General features: G+C 41.0%; 1 protein-coding gene and 1 pseudogene across 5 annotated transcripts in view; one reads left to right on the forward strand and one right to left on the reverse strand.

Annotated features, from left to right (window-relative positions):
* CDKAL1 (CDKAL1 threonylcarbamoyladenosine tRNA methylthiotransferase) overlaps positions 1-18,639 on the reverse strand; it is a 364,081-nt gene that overhangs the window by 333,139 nt on the left and 12,303 nt on the right. The window lies entirely within an intron of this gene.
* LOC149918384 (uncharacterized) lies at positions 8,327-8,971 on the forward strand (annotated as a pseudogene).

Raw genomic sequence — 18,639 nt, forward strand, 5'->3', positions numbered from 1 at the left:
CTATTGTAAATTATTAACACACTTCACACGCTTCCCTATACTCACAAAAAACCTTCAGAATTCTGAGACTAGCCAAGCACTCAAAGGATTTGTGCAATCCAAGAGAAGATTAGATTAAAAAAAAAAAAGGGGGGTGAGGGGGTGTTACTGTGTTAGGAAGTAGCACGGAAGGAACAGTGCTCACACCAAGGACCATGATCACCTTTCAGGTGCCTGAGCTAACAGCAAAACCCCCTGTATAATCAAAGGAAAAGAAGCTGCCACTATTGAACTCCTTACCTCCAGGAGGTGCTTCAGTAAACACTCAACTAATTAGACTTACCTCAGGACCCTACAGTATATAATGAAAAGTTTATAAACAACTCTTTGGATAGTACATTCACCTTTGAATTTCTGTGGTAGCAGATAAAATGACTCTTTAAGCAAGGACAGAAAGTCTTATTTTAAAAGATTTTTATCAGGGCTGCTCTGACTGTAATGTATCCTATGTTATTATGTCAGAGGTCAATGTTGGTATGGCATTATGGGTTCAATTTTCCCACCAATATCTCAATACATTTTGTTGCCATACAGCAGAAGGGCAATCTGACAAAATGGCTTCTGGCACTGAAGCCCATAAGAAACAAAGGTGCATCACTGAATTCCTTCATGTGAAAAAATTATGGAAATGAAACAGTGGATGCAAGCACAGTGAGGAAGTGGTGGTACATTTCAGCAGTGGTGACACTGAAGCAAATGAGAAGCCACATTCCAAAGAACAGTGCACAGCTGTCACATCACAACATAATAACATCTCAATCAGCTCTTCCATGCAAATCAGCCAGTGACAGGGACTATGTTGAAAAATAGTGTTTTGTAGCTGAGAATTAGCTCTATCAAAAGTGTTACTGTGCTCTTTGTATTTGTTGTAGTATCTGTGGAAATATATTGGAAGCACTACTTTTGGAGCAACTGAAGTATTTGACAAAGAAAACTCTATACTGTTTATTCTGTAATCTCACTTTAAAAGACAATGTTTTCCAAACATAACTATGAAAACATCTGTGAAACAATACTAGAGAAAGGGATGTCAAAAACCAAGCAGACTCAGTAAAAGTTACAAAACTGTGTTTTCACAGAGAGAGATACATAAGTAATTTAACCTAAAACAACTACGTTCACATTATTCATCAAGCTTCAAATCTTTCCTTTTAGGAATCAATTTGAGAATGTGGTCTGCAACACAGATGGCACGTGTTCTAAATCCTGAAGTGTCTCCAAAGTAACTGAGTACCACGTGGTTTCAAACGCCACGCTGTTTCTTAAGTCACACACTCAACATTGGCAAAACATTAAGTAGCCCCACACCCTCTACAGATCAAAATGTCTTCTTGATTCAAGTCCTCAAATCGATGTTAATAGGAATGGAATTGCTTTTTTTTTTTTTTTTTTTTTTTTTTTTTTTTTTTTTTTACAAAAACCAAGACTGTGTTAACAAAACATCAAAAAGTCACTATAGAAGTTTAGAGCAATTTTTACAGAGGGCACAGTGCTGATTTGCTGGCATTTCTTCACATCTGGGATCTCACAAAAACAAACCTAATCCTTGTTCACAGAGTTTAAAAAAAAAAAAAATGCTAGACTGGAGTTTAGAAAAATGTTTCCAGCTCCTATTAACTGCCCTCCTTTGATTGTCCATTAACAGTAAGGACAAGAAAAAGCATTTACAAATGCCTTCTCAAATCACAACTTAAATATCAGACTCCAGGGGAAAAAAAAAAGTCTTTCTACTGACTATTCTACTCAAAGAATAAGAACCAATAAATCAATTACTATAAAACAATATTTTCAATATTCAACCATTTTCTTGGAGAACTAAATTAACAGCGAAAAAGGAAGAAAAGCATCTTGAGACGACTAAGTTACTAAATTATCCTAGAATTCGCATTACTGCTTCAAACCAAAGGCTATGAAAATCTGCAAAATAAGAAGAAAAGCTATATTAAACTAATTATTTCAGATTTTAAAGTGAAGCATAATTACTTCAGAATCACTGTATCACACTAAAGGATCAGCAGCTATAAGCACATATTCTACAATTACGTATTTTTTCCTCTTAAAAATATGAAACTTTTATCTAGCTCCATCAACAGATCTTACTTCTCCATCTCTCAGTCTCAGAACATCATTTTTTGCCATCCAGACTCATACAATGAGTTGTCACTTCAATGTTTTGAAAGCTATATACACTTACAAACCATTTTGTTGCCTTCTGATATGCAGCCGTTCTCAGACGTTACCGCAGAAAAATGAATGAAAAGCATTTGAAGCAGTTTTGCAGCAACAAAAAGCAAAAGTAACTGCCCAGTATTTCCTCAGAATCTGCCTATAAAATAAGCCCTCATGCCAGTACCTGCTAATAACTTTTTAAATGATCAAGTGGTTAACCAAATCTCCTTCATTTTCTCTTTATTGTATGCTAGGTAGAACACCTGGAATTCCACGTTCAAATCTGCCAAGTGATTTCAGTCAGTGCCAGGAATGTGAGACAAATTAAAAACACCGCGTATGTACAAATGCAAATAATCACTGATGTACTCGTATGGGTATCAAACAAGATTACAGGAAGTGAGAAATATATTGTAATGAATTAAATCAAGGTACTAATAACAGCAGGAAACAACTATAGTATGCAGCAGCTGCACATATGTCCCCTCTTCCCCAGAAAAGTAAAATGCACTTCGTAATGCCAAGAAATTCATACATGCACATAGAAAACATGCAGTCTGGTAACATAAATTACAATTTTGCACTACAGTCTCTTCAGAGTTCTGTTTGTAGTGGTACGTAGGACGAACTACATCTGAGGTAACCTTTACTTTTGTTAGAAGCAGCTAAATCTTAAGGAGATGCAACCTTCCATTATATACGTACCTGAGAATCATGCAAATCTGCCTTGCCAAAATATCTGATATGTTTTTAACTACAGTATGTGGAATGGACTTCTTAGTACATCGTAATTCCAGAACAGTGAAAATCTCTTGCTGACACAGGAAAAAAAAAAAAAAACCAAAAACCTGACACCATTCTGATTGGGCACAGAAAACCCGAGCTGCATCACACTGCGAGCCTCTTCATGCCACACCCATCAGCTTTATTTGGATATCATCCTCTCCGTGAATGAACAACCAGGTTTATACGATAAATTCACTTGTAAATAAGTGATAAATCAGATTTGTTGACCTCAAAGAAAAAGTTAGAATGAATTTAAGGTTTACTAGCTAAGTTTGTGAAAATAAAGCATTCAGATAACAAGCACTAACACCTGTTAGCAAAAATCATACAAACCCCTCTAATCTCAAGATATATCTATACTCCTTACTAGTTCATTTTCTCTGCGACCATGTTAAACTGACAACAAATCTATTTTCTTCTATATAATCTTGTGGGGTATTCACTCAAGCCTAATGTATGCAGTGCTTCTGCGTATTAATAATTGTGTAGGAAACTCAGGAAAACCTCACCTCACTTACTGCGGTCGTCTGAACTTTTGAATCCTTCCAAACACTGTAAAATAAGTTCCTGAGCCAAGAGATCATTTTTAGTGCGTTCAATTAAGTGACTAAACTGAAAATAAAATTCAATAAAGTGTCATTTTTAACCTAAATGTTACCTTAAACGGTTCTCAAATACAGGTTTCAGTAATCATTTCGGTGACAGCACAGCTACACAGTGCCATCTAGCAGTGACTAACAGCACAGCAGTTACTAGGATATTACATTTGTTACATTATATAGTTTGTATAGTTCCTTAGTCCTTGAAAGCACATTCCAAGAAACCTGCAGAATTGCTGGTAAGTAAACCTGAAGATAAACTTCAACAGACAGAATCTAAACTGGCTCCTACTGTTCACAGCCCACTGAACACTGGTGGGAGAAGGTATTTAAATGACTTTTCTTAAATAGCTTACTATTTATGCTAAAATTCTCCAATTTTTTTCAGAGAAGGTTTACAAAATTAAAAAAGAAAAAAGAGTTTTCATTATTATGGAGCCTCGTAGAGTTACTACCTCAAGTCTGATATGGAAGTTAAATTTTGATCTAATATTCGTCTAAATTTTTTTCTTCACTGAATGCAGGAACTTAAAATTTGTTTCTCCGCCTGTCATAACTCTAACACTATAGAAGCATCTTAGGCTACATGCACCAATAAAGCCAAGCTTGCTACAACATGGAGAAAGAAATGAAATAATTTATACCCAAAGAACTCGTAACAAGATGGAGTCCTTGCCAGCTGAAGTTACACAAAATACCTATAGCAATCAAGCAGTGTACAAAACACTAAAATAAAAAGGGTTTCAAGTCTAAAGCTCTATTTTCTCAATCACATCTCAAATACTTCTCAGCATAAGCAAACTCTGGTGCTAAATGAAAACTGTTGCCACCTCTTGCCCACTCAAAGCCTACACTCATACTCTCTCCTCTTCCTTTTTCAATACATGCATACAGATACCTTCAAAGATTTGTGCACCTTTGCAGCAAGCCAATGAACTAATCTGGCTTTAGACTACAACGGCTAAAAAACATTGTGACTGTATTTGTGAAATAATAGCAGAGAAGGTAAAGGCAAAAAATAAAAGCACGATGACAATCTTCTGCTTATCAATTCAGAAGCTATATTCTTAAATGAGAAAAAAAATAGAACACCATCTTTATGAACAACAGTACTGTCTCTACATCAGCCACACCAGCAAGTCTTTGAAGTATTTAAATCTCTAATAAATCTCTACAAATGAATAGCATTTTGATACCTCATTTAAAAAAAATACTGCAAGGAAGATGTTTGTTCAAGGTAGTACACAAGCTATCAGAAGGTCTGACTTTTCACCTCAAGCAGTTCTTCATCAAAGCCATCTCCCACAGATATTTTTTCTTTCATTAGTATTTCCATTTGGTTTTTAAAACATCAGTTAGGAAAAGCTATTCGCTAGTAGACTTTGATCTAGATTCCAGCTGTCGTGGGACTTAAGTTTGAAGGTTTTGGAAACCATATTTTGAATAAGGTGTCAAACAGCTTGTTATCCTTTTACCTGAACCGCACACACCAGCTGAAGAGACTAACGCACATCAATATTGATGTAAATAAACCAGAGAACGTCCAGTGAAGTGTAACAAGAGGTCAAAGATCTAGTGGATGTGAACTATGATAGAACCTTCGAGGAATTCAGTCTGTTTAGCCTAGACACTAGAAGCCTATGGAGAGAAGTGATAATAGCATTCAAGTATGTGAAAGGTTGCTATTAAGAGGCAGGAATCAGATGTTCTCCATACCCACTGAAGAAAACAAAGGCAGTTGTGTGCTTGAACTCTGCTAAAAGAAAGTTTACGCATTTGAAAACACTTCAAGTAGAAAGAATAGCTGATCACTCGCAGCAGATTATGAATTTCTTATCACTGGAGGTTTTTGACAACAAAAACAAAGATGCAGTAACAGTCCAGCCTTGGAAAGAAAGGCTCAGTCATGCAGATCCCATTTATCCTGTGACATGTGAGAGATTTCAACAGTGCACAAGGAATCTCCGCCAGTCACGAACATGAACTTACAAACTACTCCCTACCTGGTGGTCAGGAAAAACATTACTTAGTTCCTCTTCTCAGCTTCCTCTGCAACAGTTTCAACCCCAGCAATGAACTCCACTTACCCTATCTGCTGTTCGGCCTGTCTGCTTAAAAATGAGCAACATCAAGCTGATGTGCTGTTCAGTGAACTGGGGAGAAAAATCATTTAGAAGTGAAGCTTACAGTCACCATCATGTAAACATACTTCGGCCTCAACAAAGAAACCACTGAAAGCAATAAAAACACACAGGTCTGAGTGAATTGTCATATATCTACAGAAGATTAAGCTGCTTCACTGCTCTGCATTTCAGAAGTCACGGATAGAACCAAAGACCATTTGAAAAACACTTCAGTTTTCCAATAAGCCTTTTTTTTTTTTCTTAAACAACAACAAAAAAAAACACATCACAGCAAAAATGATTTGTGGAAACAGTTGACATGGGTTCATGAGGAGAGGATCCTGTTTAACTAGCTTAGTTTCTTTTTGTTACAAGGTTCTCCACCTAGTTGATCAAGGGAAGACTGCTGACATTTTCTTTTTGGATTTCAGTAAAGCTTTTGATAATGTTTCTCCCAGTATCATTCTAGACAAAATGTCCAACATACAGCTGAACAAAAACATAACGCAATGGGTGAGCAACTGGCAGATGGATCAGACCCAAAGGATTACATATGGCTGGTGGCCAGTCACAAGTGGGGTTCATTCCACAAGCCTCCATTTTAGAGCCAGTTCTCCTTAATGTTTTCATAATATGCAGATAGGACTAGAGATGTTTTTCACAACTTTGCTGATGATATGAAATTAGGAGGAGTTGCTGACACCACCGAGCGTGGACAAGCCTTGCAAAGATACCTATATAAATTATAGAGCTGGGCCATCACCAAGCACACGAACTTTAACACAAGCAAGTACTAGATTCTGTTCCTAGAAGGGGGCAACCCTGGCTGCACATACAGACTGTGGGATGAACTGTTGGAGAACAGTCCTGCAGAAAGAAATCTGGGAGGCTTTGTTTACAGCAAATTGAATACAAGTCAGCAGTGAGCCCACATAGCCAGGAAGGCCAACAGTATCCCAGGGTGCACAAAGCATGGCACTACAAGCCAGGTGAGAAAAGTGACTGTCCCACTCTGCACTGAGCTGGGTGCAGCCTTACCTTGATTACCATATGCAGTTTCAGGACAAGAAGGACAAAACTGTAAGAGCATGTCCAAAGGAGCGCTACAAAGATTATGAACAGTCTAGATGGGAAGATGTGGAGCTCTTGGAGCAGGTCCAGAGGAGGGCCACTAAGATGATCAGAGGGCTGGAGCAGCTCTCCTGTGAGGAAAGGTTGAGGGAACTGGGATTGTTTAGCTTGGAGAAAGGAAGGCTGTGGGGAAATCTCACTGTGGCCTTCCAGTACTTGAAGGGAGCTGTATGGGAACTGCTGAGTCACGGCCTGAACCTCTGATTAATCACCTGAGGCGAGCAATGAGTCAGCCCTGGGAGCACAGGTGAAAGCAATTCACCTGTGCTGCAGGAAGGGGTGGAGCCTGGCTCCACCTCTCCTAGACCCATTTAAGAGCTGACTACCAGTGGGGAAGGATCTCTCTCTCTTTGGAAGATCCACTCCATTGGAGTTTCCTGAGCGAGCCCACGACAAGGGTAAGCCTCCTATTTATTCTCTTTGTCTTGCTGTGCCCAACTCTCTTGCTTATTTCATTATTATAACATCTTAATATTATTTGATTATATAATATTCCTTTATATAATTTTCATTGATTATACACTTGGTGAGCCAGGCAGGCAAGCCAAATATACTTAAACTTACATTATGCCCTTTCTTTGGAATTTCTGTAAATGGTTCAAGGGGGAGAATGCTACCCCCCGAGGTAAAATAATTACAGGGCAGATCCGAGGATTTGCGGGATCCCCTTATTATGAATTGGCAACTATCACTGAAAAATGGGGTCCCCTACGTGTTGTGGGAAATGTTTCCCCATATCGCCTAGCGGATTACTTTCAGGGACTAGGCAAAGATATATTAGTCACTAGAGAAAGACAATTAGCTGCTTCTATAGTGGCATGGCTGCTATTAAATGCTTTAAATAATGCCGAAATAAGGAATAATACTTTAGTGAATGAAAATGAATTTTTAAAAGATCGTATTGAAAAGTTAGAACAGGAACTTGGCCTATTAACAGGAAAAAAACCAATTCTACATCTTCCAATAGGTCAGGTTCGTAGTATTTCAATAAACAATGACCAGGCTCCTGAATCAACGGACTGTGTTGATCAGGAAAATAAACAATCTAAATCAGATCTTGAATCTCCAATTTTGATGGACGCACTAGAAGTCCGTCCTGTTATAACTCAAAGAACGAAAAAGGTACAGGACAGACCGGCAGGGGTGCTGCCTGATCAGTGGCCCCCCCATTCAAACCCACTTGCATGTAACAGCCTGACTGTACATGGCAACATAACTGATGGACTTAGTCCAACGATTCAGGCAGAAACCTAGAGAAAGTGTGCTGACTTGGTTATTAGCACTGTGGGATTCTGGGGCAGAAAGTGTTCTGGTGAATGGCCTGGAAATAGCCAAATTGGCCACAATGACCGTCCATCCTGCTCTTAGACAGAGATTATATGCAGGTAATCAATATAATGATGAAAACCATTCTATAATAGAATGGTTAATGGCGGCCTGCCGTATGGTATGGCCTAATAAATCTGATATTCCTTTACATACAGGGATGTGGTCCTCCATGGATGTGAGCTAGGTGTAAGGAAAGCGATTTATGAAGATACCTTTGATGGCCCGGATCTGGTCAAATTCTCAGCGGGGATGAGAGACCTAATTTTACAACAAGCCCCCTCCCATCTGTATGGCACTCTGGTCTCTATTATTAAATCCCCTAGTGGCCTCAGAAGCAGTTGTCCAGCAGGCTGTGCAGTTAGTGGCTGATCTAGGAGAAGCAGAATGCCTGCGGAATAGGCGCAACATTCAGACACTAGAAGAAGCTGAGGTCTTGCCAGTGACTAAAACCAAAATACCGGCTACTCGAGCTCTTCAATTGGGACCCATAAGGGTCTCCCGAAAACAAATGTTTAATGATTTAATTCGGTCTGGGGTCCAATTTGCTAAGATTGACGACCAGCCCAACCATATCCTTCTCCAACTGTGGAAACAACTAAAGGACAACCAAAAATTTCAGAACTACCCTAAGAAACCAAGGGTAATGGTTATAGAAAGAACGCCAACAACAACATGGAACTTAGAGGACTTCATTGTTCCTAATAGGAAAAAAAAGCTGTCTCGGACTACAATGCCTGAGCCACCGGAAGCAAAAGAATTGGACATAGCTCAATTCATGGTGTGATGAGGGATGTTAGTTCCCCTAGGGCCTCCAGACGGGACCGGAGGCCCTATGTAGAATTAACCATTTACTGGTCCCGAAAAAACATTCAAAGAGTTATGGCACTAGTGGATACCAGAGCAGAAACATCAATTATTTATGGAGACCCAACCAAATTTGATGGAGACAGAGTGATGATTGGTGGTTTTGGGGGACAGACTATTCCTGTCACCCAAACCTGGTTGAAACTGGGGGTTGGACGTCTCCCACCCCGGGAGTATAAGGTACCTGTTGCCCTAGTCTAGGAGTACATCTTGGGCATAGATATTCTATGGGGTTTGGCTCTCCAGACAACTGTGGGAGAGTTCAGACTTCGACAGAGATGTATCAGTATCTGGGCAGTGCAGGCAATATTAAGAGGCCATGCGAAACATGGGCCTATTTGCCTGCCAAAACCGTGCCGGATTGCTAATGTAAGACAGTACAGACTCCCGGGTGGGCAAGATGAAATATCGAGAACGGTGCAGGAATTACAAAAAGTGGGCATTATCAGACCTGCACACAGTCCATATAATTCCCCCATATGGCCAGTGCAGAAGTCGGATGGCACATGGAGAATGACAGTAAATTACAGAGAATTAAATAAGGTCATGCTGCCTATTCAAGCAGCCGTACCCAATACTGCCTCCATAATGGATACATTAAGTAGGGAGATAAAAACCTATCATTGTGTCCTAGATTTAGCAAATGCGTTCTTCAGTATCCCAATTGCTGAGGAATCGCAAGATCAATTTGCATTTACGTGGGGAGGCAGGCAGTGGACCTTTCAGGTCCTGCCACAGGGGTACGTGCATTCACCAACGTATTGTCACAATCTAGTGGCGTGTGACCTGACTGATTGGAAAAAACCTGATGATGTTAATCTGTATCATTATATCAATGATCTCCTGCTGACATCCAACTCACTGGAGGCAGTAGGGCAGGCGGCAGATTCATTAACTGCCTATTTACAACAGAGAGGGTGGGCTATAAATCCCCAAAAGATGCAAGGTCCGGGCCTGTCTGTAAAATTCCTGGGGGTGGTTTGGTCAGGAAAGACCGAAGTACTACCCAGTGCTGTCATAGATAAGGTTCAGGCGTTCCCAGTCCCTACAACATCAAAGCAGCTGCAAGAGTTTCTAGGTATACTGGGTTACTGGCGTTCCTTTATACCTCACCTAGCGCAGCTGCTAAGGCCGCTGTACAGACTCACAAAAAAGGGGCAGCTATGGGACTGGGGGAAAACAGAACAGGATGCTTTCCAACAGGCAAAACTGGCAGTTAAAAAAGCCCAGGCATTGGGTATATTCGATCCTACCCTCCCAGCTGAGTTGGATGTTCACGTTACTCAAGATGGCTTTGGTTGGGGCTTGTGGCAACGCCAGAGTTCTGTTTGGACCCCCATTGGTTTTTGGTCTCAGGTCTGGCATGGAGCAGAAGAAAGATATAGTATGATTGAAAAACAGTTATTGGCTGCCTATTCAGCATTACAGGCAGTAGAGCCAATAACCCAGACGGCTGAAGTTACAGTGAAGACCACTCTGCCGATTCAGGGGTGGGTGAAAGATCTGACCCACCTTCCTAAGACAGGGGTGGCCCAAGCACAAACAGTGGCACGATGGGTCGCTTACCTCAGCCAAAGGAGCAGTCTGTCTTCATCACCCTTAAAAGAAGAGCTTCAGAAGATCCTAGGCCCGGTAACCTATCATTGTGATGCACCAAAAGAAACACTGGTCGCTCCACCTGAGAAGAGCCCCGTTCAGGAGGGGAAATATCCTATCCCTGAAGATGCCTGGTATACAGATGGGTCCAGCAAGGGCAACCCGAGCAAGTGGAGAGCAATAGCATATCATCCTTCAACTGAGACAATCTGGTTTGACGAGGGGGATGGTCAGAGCAGCCAATGGGCAGAACTGCGAGCCGTGTGGATGGTTATAACCAAGGAACCCGGTGATGGTATCCTGAATATCTGTACAGACAGTTGGGCTGTGTACCAGGGGCTCACTCTCTGGATTGCACAGTGGGCCACCCAGGAATGGACTATCCACACCTGACCAATCTGGGGCAAAGACACGTGGTTAGACATATGGAATACAGTCAAACACAGGACTATATGTGTCTACCATGTTTCTGGACATCAGCCCCTACAGTCACCGGGAAATGATGAAGCTGACATGCTGGCCCGAGTTCTATGGATTGAGAATTCACCATCTGAGAACATCGCCCATTGGTTACATCAGAAGCTAATGCATGCAGGACAAAAGACAATGTGGGCAGCTGCTAAAGCATGGGGGCTGCCCATACAGCTACCTGACATCATCCAGGCATGCCAGGATTGCGACGCTTGCTCTAAGATGAGACCGAGATCATTGCCGGAAATGACAGCCCATCTTGCTAGAGGACACAATCCTCTCCAGCGATGCAAGGTCGATTACATTGGGCCCCTTCCTCGGTCTGAGGGGGCGAGATATGCTCTGACCTGCGTCGGCACTGCAAGTGGGCTACTGCAGGCCTATCCAGTACCGAAAGCAAACCAGGCATATACCATCAAGGCACTGACTAAACTGATGTCTGCCTACGGGACACCTCAAGTCATTGAGAGCGACCAAGGGACTCATTTTACTGGTGCAACGATACAGTGCTGGGCAGAAGAAAACAACATCGAATGGCGATTCCACCTGCCATATAATCCAACAGGGGCAGGCCTCGTTGAACGTTATAATGGTATTCTTAAGGCTGCCCTGAAGACAGACTCCCAGTCCCTGCAGGGGTGGACGAAAAGACTGCATGAAACCTTGCAGGACCTGAATGAAAGACCCCGAGACGGCAGACCCAGTGCCCTAAGAATGCTACAGACAACACGGGCCACCCCGCTTAGGATCCAAATTACGGGCACTGATTATCAGGTAAGACCCCAGATTGGCAATGAAAATAATCTTCTGCTCCCTGCCCCTGAGAATTTAGAATCAGGCACCCATAGGATAAAATGGCCTTGGAAGGTGCAGGTAGGACCCAAGTGGTGTGGCCTACTTGCACCTTGGGGGAGATTGTTGGAGGTGGGAGGCTCAGTAGTTCCTCCAGTAATAGGTACATGGCCTACTGATATTGTGGTCAACACTTCAATCTTCATTGCTAAAGGGACCCCCATCATGTCCCTGTGGCAGATCAGGACACCTCCTTTGGTGCCTGACATAGTTATGCAGCCACAGATATCTGGCCAGAAGGTGTGGTACAGGCGGCCGGGACATGCCCCAGTACAAGCGGAAGTGTTGACCTAGGATAGAAATACAGCCTGTATCTTGCCCTGGAGAGCAGACCTTCTCCTCCTGGTACCCTTGAAACATCTGTATTACTCCCCGTGAGCCTTCGAGCCTTCAGGAGCACCAGAAGGAACGAAATGCCATCAAAGCGTTCCAGTCAGATCATGTGCGACACCCGGTGATAGCCTATATGGGACTGATGGAACATAAGACAGACCTGCACCTGACGACCTCATGCCTCTAGTAACTTCATCGAGCACTGGCCCATACAAGAAAATCAACGTTCACCAATCGTCACTTGTCTTGAATTGTACCAACATGCGTCACGATGGAAACTGTATAAGCGTTGTGATATAGTGGGTCTCTGTATTAGGAAAAGCTTACCCATTAGTCAACCTGATCATTGGTTCATGCCGTGAAGGGGTGGAGTGTATGGGAACTGCTGAGTCACAGCCTGAACCTCTGATTAATCACTTGAGGCAAGCAATGAGTCAGCCCTGGGAGCACAGGTGAAAGCAATTCACCTGTGCTGCAGGAAGGGGTGGAGCCTGGCTCCACCTCTCCTAGACCCATTGAAGAGCTGACTACCAGTGGGGAAGGATCTCTCTCTCTTTGGAAGATCCACTCCACTGGAGTTTCCTGAGCAAGCCCACAACACAAGTAAGCCTCCTATTTATTCTCTTTGTCTTGCTGTGCCTAACTCTCATGCTTATTTCATTATTATAACATCTTAATATTATTTGATTATATAATATTCCTTTATATAATTTTCATTGATTATACAGGAGTGTATAAACAGGAGGGGGAACAGCTGTTTACAAGGGTGGATAGTGATAGGACAAGGGGGAATGGTTTTAAACTGAGACAGGGGAGGTTTAGGTTGGATATTAGGAGGAAGTTTTTCACCCAGAGGGTGGTGAGGCACCGGAACAGGTTGCCCAAGGAGGTTGTGGATGCCCCATCCCTGAAGGCATTCAAGGCCAGTCTGGATGTGGCTCTGGGCAGCCTGGGCTGCTGGTTGGCAACCCTGCACATAGCAGGGGGTTGGAACTGGATGATCATTGTGGTCCTTTTCAACCCAGGCCATTCTATGATTCTATACATAAGGAGAGACTGAGGTCCCTTTGATCAGCCCAAAGGAGACACTATGAAGGAAAACCTCACTGCAGCTTACAGCTTCCTCACAAGGTGGGGTAAGTACTGATCTCCTCCCTGGTGATCAGCAACAGAACTCAAGGAAACAGCAGGAAGTTGAGACAGGGGAGGTTCGGGCTAGATCTGCCGAAAAGGTTCTTTGCCAAAGGGTGATTAAGCACTGGAACAGGCTCCGCATGGTCATTACTCTGAGCTTGCCAGAGTTCAACAAGCATTTGGGCAGTCACCCTAGATATATGATCTAGTTGTTGGCTGGCCCTGCATGGAGCCAAGAGTTGGACTTGATAATCCTTACAGGTCCCTTCTAACTCAGAATTTATTCATAGAATCATAGAATATCCTATGATTCCCTTCTGCTCATGTATTTTAAAAAACACATTTTTCCTATATTCTACTATAGCGTGACAAAGTATACTTGGATTACTTCTGTATTTTGAGGATATGTTCAAGTAACTGTCCAAGTTTTGTGGTTTTTTGTGTTTTTTTTTTTACTTTCTTGTTAGTAAACTTCTAAAGCATATTCACCATTGACTTTCTCCTTTCATCACTACCAGTCGTAACTAGAAATTTGAGTCTTAAGTAAGTTCTAGATGCTCAGATGTTCCATCATCTGATGGTCTGCATCTTTACATTCTCAAAGGCAGATTAACAGTCACCAATCCTAAGCAATTCCTTCAAAGCATGACAACAGCAAACAAATGTCAACCCATCAACGAGCAACAGAATTTCAAATCAACTATCACTTAGGGACTTAATTACAAACAAGCAAACTTCTATCCTTAAAGTCTGGCCAACAAAAGCTAGGAGTCCAAGATGCCTAATAAAATCAGCAGCCAAGTGATCTGTCTACTATTAAATCATATGCCAAAAAACTCACTACTCTATACACCAGTGTCTTGTACCAATCAGCAGCAATGCAGTTTTGGCACGATTAACTTGAAGCCTATTTATAGCCATCCAAGACAAAGTTTCTGCTTAGCTTCTTGCTGTAAGTAAATTCCAAAGCTAGGGATTTGACGCACGAGACAAATGCTTATTTCTTCTGCTTAAATACATAGGTCACTCCAAAAGTAGTGCCTCCTACTTATTTTCATGGAAACTAATATGTGATCACCATCAGCTACACATTTTTGCCAGCAATGAACGAGAGCCTGCACGCCATGCTTGTAGAGATTTGCAGCAGGAGAGGTGAGCCACTGTCACCACTGTTGAAATGCACTTCTCACCACTTCACTGTGCTCACATCCACTCTTTGGTCTCCACAAATGTTCAGCAAGCAACAGTAAACCTCAGTGAGTGCAATTTTTTTTTTTCCATGAAGAAATTCAGTGACACATCTTTGCTTCATACACGCTCCCTTGCCAGACACCATTTTGTCAGGCCACCCCTCTGCTGCCATCTGTCATACAGCAATCAAATTTAATGGGATACTGATGGGAAGGTTCAACCTTTGCTGCCATGCCATCAATATCTACCTCTGACATAGAAATAGGATGCATTACTTTCAGAGCAGCCCTCATCGACAAAACCTCTTCCTCAAACCCAACACTCAGTGTTAACTACAAATGGCAACATATAAATGCTTACAAGATTGACACATAAGCTTATCTGCAGACACATCATATCACAGCTAAGCATTACTATTTTGAAGATTGTATCAGGGAAGCCAGCTTAGTATCCAGAGGAAGCTTAAGTCATCTGCTCACAGGAACTATCCTACTTTCCACATCTGTTTGAAATGAGCAGGAAAAAAAGATACCACTGAAACAGGATAGGATGAGAAGGAAATTTTCTAAGAACAGCAGATATTAGTTATGACACTAACATTCTAAAATTCAGCTCTACCATGCACTAGAATCAAGATGCAAAAAACACTATTTCTTTTATGGTGAACAGCCCTTCTGTTTCTGCAGACATCAAGTAATTATTGAGTTTCTGTGAAAGACTAACAGCCTACATGTAACTTGCTTAATATCAAAATAGTCCTCTGAGCAACACCTCCAGCAAAGAACAGAAGGACTGAAGATTCAACAGTAATTCCATATCCTTCAGAAGGAGGATACAAATAGCACAACAACTTGTTCCAACTTCGTATCAGACTGTGGCAATTCCACCAGCACAGAGCACCCTCCCTGCAAATTCATTCCAGCAGACAACTGGAAAAGCTCCCAAACTCTGCCAGGAAAAGGTTGCTCTTGGCTAGCTTGCAGTTGCCCATTGTTCTAAATATCACTCACAGTAAGAGATTATGTAAAAAAAAAAAAAATTAAATGCAGTGGAAAAAAATTCAATCCAGAAGTTCTGTAGAAGAACATGAGAAGTGTGTGCCTACCCATAACAGATACAATATTTGCACATGCCCAAATTAATTGTAAGAAAATTCACAAGCTATGTGTTCAGCTAGGCCTCATTAACATTTGACCTAGGACTTCATAGCAAGCAACACTCTCCCTTAAAAACAGTCCTTTATTTATTTAGAACAGACCTAGGCATCATTTAGAATTTACTTGAATAAATTAAAAATCTAGTATTGGAAATGTAAGATAGCACTGCACTAATGACAATAGTTACCTACCTGAAATGTTATCACTAATTAGCTGTAACAAGTAATTACTAATCTGCAACATGAACTCAGTTTGCCTTTGCCCTATTAGCTAAATTCAGAGTTTTACTAATGCTGTAGTTCTGCATTTCAACAGATAACATTTGTTCAGCAGTCCCTATAATTTTGAGTGTCTTAGTGTAAAGCTTTAAGACAAGTGACAAATTATTAAACAAAAATTAACACCTTGATGAAAATAAGTAGAGAGTTGATAATTTAAGGAAAAAATCTTTAATTAATGTTTCAAATAGGAGTCCTTATATCAACTAAATCAACTTCTCTAAATCAAACAAGCAGCAGGAAAGAGCTTCCAGATGAAATAGCTCCTCATGAATTTAACAATTATAACACTCTGTTTTATGTGTGTGTATATATACACACAAACATATATATTATATATATAAAAATTCCAAATCCACAATACAGACTCCTTAAAAACTTGAAAAGGGAGTCTAACACAGAGCCTAACACAAAGTGGTACTTCTCAGCTAAAATAGATCCTTTAAAAAAAAAAAACCTGAAGTGTGATAGCCAAGTTATCATCTAAATGGACATAAAGACCAGAACACTGACAACAAATAATTTAAACTAGAGCAGATTTAACTAAATGCATACAACTGCACTTTGCATAATAATCCAATAACCCTAAGTTAAATCAGTAACATAGATCAACAGTTATTTAAAAGCTACCTGTCCAACTTACTGATAGAAGACACCAAGAGCTATCAAAACACAGACACAAATAGCTGTGCCCCAGATCTGTACTGCTTATCCAATGCTGCCATCTCTTGGGTCCCAATGATACAGCACTAAGCATTATCTCCAAAGGCTTAGAGCTTCTGTATTTAAACACACAGAAGTCTCAAGCACAGTCCACGAACTACTTTATATATTACCTTGATTTAACTACTGTACAACAGTACAGCATTTATCTAAAAAGAAATTGGAAGGGATTTTTTTAACTTAGTCACACTAATCAGGCCTGGGGAAATACTGTGCTGTATCATAAAAAAAAAAAAGGAAGTAGTACACATGAATAGCACATACTATCTAAGCAGCAGATACACTCCAAGGACAGGGCTTTGAGAAAAGGAAAATATCGACGCACATTTTTATTAGTTCCCCTGGTCACTGGACCTGTTTTGTACATCTGGGAATTGTACTCTCATCCAGGCTCACATGAACATCTCTCTAGTTGGCCAAGATGAGTCACTAGGGAAATATAAATTACACAAAGCTCCATTGGAGGGCAGGGGAGGAAGAGAAAGTACTTCCAAGAACTTCCACAAAGACTATGATCAAAAGATCATCTTGCTCCTACCTCAGAGTGCACTGGCAAAAATCCGATTTATAAAAATCTGGTCTGCTCTTCTACTAGCTTCTGTAAGTTTTCTATAAATAATTACTTGTAGCACAAATAACTGTGAGACATGTGAAACTAATATCTGAGTAGAATGCTCTACATCAATTACATGACTAAATTCATCACTGTTATTTATGCACTGACTGCTTAACCGTCTACCACAAAAATACATTTCAGTTATGAGGTTACAAGTTATCAGAACTCGAAGTTTACATTCTGTAGTGATGGAAACTATAGCAATAATAGCAGAGGGCACAATCCTAGTCTGCAGCAAAGGAGAACAAGCCCAAATGCAGCAGCTGTGGACACAGAAACAAAGGAAGAAAAACCATTTACCTTTGGAAGGCCTCCAGCAGACAGGGATCTCCAGCAAGATCCCCTGCCTCCACTGCCAAAGCTTAAATGAGGTCTGGGAAGGAGTAGATCCTGGTTGCACCTCTTCCACTCACTCACGTGCATTGCTTGCACCTGAGCTCCCCTGCGTTGGAAAGACAGGGCCACCAGGTGCTCAATCACTGCTTCAAGCCATGACTCAGTATTTCTACTACACCTTCCATAGTTAATCCATTTCAAATTCAGCCTTCTGTATTACAAGAAGTTCAGCATCACAAGAACTAAACTCTATTGCATAACCAGTACAGCACACGGTCAATTTTTTTTCATTACAATTAACCCTGAACATACTCTGCACACAGAATTTACTTAGGTTCGCTCTCATCTTTCAGTTGCCAGCTCTGTGTCATGAAAGAAAAAAATAAAATAATCTATTTAAATGGAACGTAAAAATTGAAGCTATTCATCTGTTCAAGTGAGATAAGGAAAATAATACATATTTGATCCGATCCAGCGATGGAGGAATTGATAATGACAGTGATACGTGAAGCCATTAGGAAAAGAAAAAAGTGTAGCTTTCTTCTTCCCTCATTAATTGGGCAAACATTTCCCAGTTTAAGTTCCATCTTCTAACAGAAACAACTCCCTTAAGGCTATATAACCCAGAAACAGAAACTGGCCTAACTGGAATGAGGAGCTGATACCGAGGAAGCTGAGGTAGGAAAAAAAAAAATCACAATGAGGTCACATATCTTGCATTATGCTGCAAGTCACAAGTTATCACTAAGAACTTTAGCCACACACAGGCTAGGAAATTTTACAGGGAACATACTGCTAGTAATATACAGCTGCCAAAACCACAAATATAGATTAGTTAACAAGGTCTTAGGGCACACAACTGCTGCAGATGAGAACCACTGCATGATGTTGTATTATAAGCCCAAAATACAA

This window comes from Phasianus colchicus, chromosome 3, assembly GCF_987193195.1.
Source record: "Phasianus colchicus chromosome 3, bPhaCol1.hap1.1, whole genome shotgun sequence".
Classification (NCBI taxonomy): domain Eukaryota; kingdom Metazoa; phylum Chordata; class Aves; order Galliformes; family Phasianidae; genus Phasianus; species Phasianus colchicus.